Here is a 4,901-nt window from a genome sequence, read left to right as displayed (position 1 = left end):
TCCACCAGTCAGTCAGTCAGTCTGTCAACCAGTCATTCAATCTCTCATCCAACAATCAATCATTCAGTCACTGGTTTGATCATTCATTCAGTTAGTCATTCACCTCCTCACTCACTTAGTCATCAGTCAGCCACTCAGTTATTAAGTCAGTCAGTCATGCACCAGTCAGCTTATCGATCAGTCAGTCAACCACTCAGTCAGTCAGTCAGTCAGTCATGCATCAATCAGTCAGTCAGTTAGCCAGTCACTCTCACAGTCAGTCAGTCCGCCACTCAGCCGGGCCTTGCGTCTGCTCCCATGAGTCACCATTGATCAGCCCTGGTTACGGCGGGGGCGCAGCGCACAATGCAACGCTGCCCATTACACGTCAACGCACCTGTAATTAGTGAGAGGTGAGAGCACGCCGGCGAGGGAGAGTGCACCCGGCGAGAGAGAGAAAGGGAGAGGGAGAGAGAGAGGGAGAAGGAGAGAATAGACAGACATACAGACAGACAGAGACAGAGTAAGAGAGTGAGAGAAAACACACACACACACACACACACACACACACACACACACACACACACACACACACACACACACACACACACACACACACACAAAGATAGATAGACAAACGCAGATGGAAAGATATATGGATCCACAAAAAATGACAGATAGGAAGTGAATGATTAACTGGCAAACTAACTGACAGATTGATTGCTCGACTGATATGTAGATACAGACAAACACAGACAAACAGACGGAACAGACAGGAAACGAGTTACTGAAGCTGCGTGATTAGAAAAAATGACGAAAAACAGAAAACGTCAAGGCAAGAGAGAACATTTTTATTACTGCAGATGTCAAGCTGTCATTTTGCGTGTGTGTGTGTGTGTGTGTGTGTGTGTGTGTGTGTGTGTGCGGGTGTGTGGGTGTGGGTGTGCGCCTTTCCTTCCTGTTAAAAATGCGAGTTAGTGGAATAATGAATGCAGGAAATGAATGAAAAAGACGAGTAGAACAGGACAAGAATAAAATGGAAGGGACTGGCAAACGTTTTATACAGGCACAGGTATGTATGTATATGTATGTATGTATGTATGTATGTATGTAGCCACGCGTTCTCTACAAAGTCATGTATGAAGCAAAGCAGAAAAATGTTGAGAGAAATGTGGCAGTTATATACGTAAAGAACACACACACACACAAAAAAAAAAAAAAAAAAAAAAACATACTAGATTCAACGACAAAGATAATGAACAACAACAACAACAACAACAACAACAACAACAATCATACGACTAACAATCAAATCATCATCACCACCACCACCACCACCACCACCGCTATCACCACCACAAACACCACTATTACCAGATATGCAAAACTAACCCATTACCACCACCATCACCACTCACTCACGTCCACAACACCACCATAATCACCACCTCACATCACCACCAGAGATCATCACCATTCACCATGCTATCACCTCCCCATCACCACCACAAACACCGCCTTTTGCGTTTTATTCATCACCACCACCTACCGTGCAGACTCACCTCCCAAGCAACATCACCACCACCACAGCGAGTGATCACCACATTCACCATACCCTCCGCATCACCATCATCATCACCACCATTCCACACTCCCCTGCCTTCTTTATTACCTCTTTCTGGATACTCATTTACCTTTGCCAATACCACCACCACCATCATCATCATCACCATCATCACCACGCTCCCCTCTACATCAATACTCATCCCGACCTCTTGTTAACCTTTGTCAATACCGCCACTTTAAAAAACACCATCATCATCACCACCACCATCATCATCATCACCACTCCCCTCTACATCATTAGTCATCCCCACCTGCCATTTACCACAACCAACACCACCTCGAACAATATCAACCCCACTATATTTCCACCATCATCATCACCACCACCACCACCACCACCACTCCCTTCTTCATCATTACCTGTCCCGACGCTCGTGTACCTTTGGCCCCGCTGTTTAATTATGCAGGGCGCCGCGTCATGGGTCGGCGCGCGGGAAGGGGACGAAAAAGACTGTCGATAGAGGAAGACCAGCCAGGTGTTGCAGGGGAAGAACAACACCTGGGGAGGGATAGGAGGAGGAGGAGGAAGGAGGAAGAGAAAAAAAAAGTAGTGTGGGAGGAAACTCAGGAAAGGGTGAAATGAAAAGGTTGGGATGGAAAGGGAGGACAGGAAAAGTGAGGGAGAATGGAGGTGGAAAGAGAGAGAGACGAGAAAGGGAGTGGGAGATGGGATAGAAAGGAAAGAACTGGAAAGGGAAGAAAGGGGAGAGATAGGAAGGTAAAAAGTGAAGGGAAACGAGTCGTAGTTAGTTATAGATAGAGAGGATGAGAAGAGAGAGAGAGAGAGACGACAAAGGGAGCGGCAGATAGTTAGGATAGAAAGGAAAGAACTGGAAAGGGAAGGAGAGGGAGAGACAGGAAGGTACTTAGATAGAGAGGATAGGAAGAGGTAAGCAATTTATTAGGAAAGGGAGGGGGAAGGGTTTAGGTAGGAAGATGGAAAGGGGAGAGATAGGGAGGTAGGTTGATGGAGTGGATGAGAGAAGGTAAATAGATAGGAAATGGAAGGGATGGAGGGGGAAAAGAGAGGAATGGGATGAAAGATAAAATAACGAGGGAGGGCGAGGAAATAGAAGGAAGGGATGGGAGGGCAGGAAAATAAGAAGCTAGAGAAAAAGGAAGGATGAGATAAAAAGAGAAGTAAAGGAGAAATAAGATAATCATAGATAGGTAAATAGAAGGGGAAAAAAAGAGGAGAGGGAGAAGTGAGGTAAGAAAAAGAAAAGAGAAGAAAGAAGAGAGAGAAGAAAGAGAAGATAAGCAGGTAAGAGGAGGTAGAGAGAGAGAAGGATGGAGGCAATACGAAGTTAGGAAGGAGGACAGGTGTTACTAAGGGCAGGAGGAAGAGGAAGAGGAGGAAAAGGAAGAGGAAGAGGAGAGCAGCTGGTACGGTGAGGAAGGAGAGAAGGAGGGAGGGGGAGCGGGGGGAGAGACGGGACCAGTTGTTTAAAGGGAGAGGGAGGGAGGGAGGGGAGAGGTAAGGGATGGCGGGAGAGTTGATATCAGTGAGGGACGAGGAGGAGGAGGAGGAGGAGGAGGAGGAGGAGGAATTAAGTAGAGAGAGAGGGACAGTTTGCGTGTAGGTGAGAGGATGAGGAAGAGGGAGAGAAAGAGGGGCTTGATGGAGGTAAAGATTGCTGAAAGGGAAAGTTTATGAGGGAAGTATAACGGAGGAAAGAAGGATGGAAGGAGGGAAGAAGTGCATGGAGGAAGGAAGGAAGGAAGGAATAAATGAAAGAAGAAAGGAAGGGGCAGAGAGATGGAGGAAAAAGGGAATAGAGAAAATATATAAAAACGAAAAGACTGGGGGACATGAATTGAAAAGAAAAAAAGGGAGAAGGGATGAAAAATAAAGGGGAAGGAATGAAGGGAGGAAGAGAGAGAGGAGGAAGGAAGGAAGGAAAAGGAAGGGAGAATATGATATGGAAAAAAAATGCTAGAAATATGAAAAGGACAGGTAAATGATAAAAAAAGAGAGGACAGAATAACAAAGAGAGAGAGATGTAAGGAGGGACTAGTTACCAATTACCTGTCGTGGAAGCTGAAATTTTACCTGTCGTCTGGTTATTATGTAGGCGTGTTTGTTTCCCTTTCTCTCTCTCTCTCTCTCTCTCTCTCTCTCTCTCTCTCTCTCTCTCTCTCTCTCTCTCTCTCTCTCTCTCGCTCTCTATCTCTACCTCTCTCTCTCTCTCTCTCTCTCTCTCTCTCTCTCTCTCTCTCTCTCTCTCTCTCTCTCTCTCTCTCTCTCTCTCTCTCTCTCTCTCTCTCTCTCTCTCTCTCTCTCTCTCATAAATAAGTAAACAGAGAAAAAAAATAATATTAACGATAAAATTGTCAAAGTGTCTCCAGCGGATTCGAACTGGTACAGAATTTAAGTCATGACATAAAAAAAAAACTAAGTCAGATAAATTAAGTAGAATATAAAGATCAACTCGACAAATTGTAAGAATATATGTTGAATCTGATATTAGGACAAACAAGCCATCATAAGTGCGTCAAACAGCATACTCGCAGCTCTCATATTTAAGCCAAAGCAACCAAATGAAGATATATAAGTAAAAGAGAGAAAAAAATGCCGTAAAATTGTAAACTTATCTGGTGGGGTTATAAACTAGGACAAACATAATACTCGCAGAGATAAGTCAAAACAAAATGATCTACAAGTAAAAATAAGTTAAAATTGCAAACATATCTGGAAGGATTCGAACCCAGGACAGGCGGGCGCGGGAAAGGCTGACCGCGTGGCTTACAGGATGACGCGCGCGCCTAACACATCCCACAAACGTTCAATAACACGATGTTTGGTAACTTCTACCCACACAATCTTGGTATCAGTAAGTCCACGAGGGCGATGCGATTCAAAATGTGGAACGCTTCACGATTTTGCGTGTCATCCTTGCGCAGGGGCCATGCTAATCTTCTCTGTATCGTTCCAATTTTAGTATATGTACCGCCGAAGCGAGTACGTTGTTGAGAGGGGGACGACGCGGTCATATGGTTCAAGAGCTGGGCAGTGTGTGTGTGTGTGTGTGTGTGTGTGTCTCTCTCTCTCTCTCTCTCTCTCTCTCTCTCTCTCTCTCTCTCTCTCTCTCTCTCTCTCTCTCTCTCTCTCTCTCTCTCTCTCTCTCTCTCTCTCTCTCTCTCTCTCTCTTATATTTTGCCAGTGACCATAAAATCTCACAACCATTCCGTAATTTCGTGAAGCAGAAAATCTTTTGTCCCACTTATATTCTCTCTCTCTCTCTCTCTCTCTCTCTCTCTCTCTCTCTCTCTCTCTCTCTCTCTCTCTCTCTCTC

The 4,901-nt window shown here is 45.1% G+C and overlaps 1 non-coding gene across 1 annotated transcript; it reads right to left on the bottom strand.

Annotated features, from left to right (window-relative positions):
* Nucleotides 1–4,464: 4,464 nt before the first annotated feature.
* On the bottom strand, nt 4,465–4,571 carry LOC126987055 (U6 spliceosomal RNA). Its single transcript, XR_007740138.1, has one exon. It is a non-coding gene; the product is annotated as a U6 spliceosomal RNA (small nuclear RNA).
* Between the last annotated feature and the right edge of the window lie 330 nt (nt 4,572–4,901).

This window comes from Eriocheir sinensis, chromosome 63 (assembly GCF_024679095.1).
Source record: "Eriocheir sinensis breed Jianghai 21 chromosome 63, ASM2467909v1, whole genome shotgun sequence".
Lineage (NCBI taxonomy): Eukaryota > Metazoa > Arthropoda > Malacostraca > Decapoda > Varunidae > Eriocheir > Eriocheir sinensis.
This window is presented reverse-complemented; position numbering and strand designations above follow the sequence as displayed.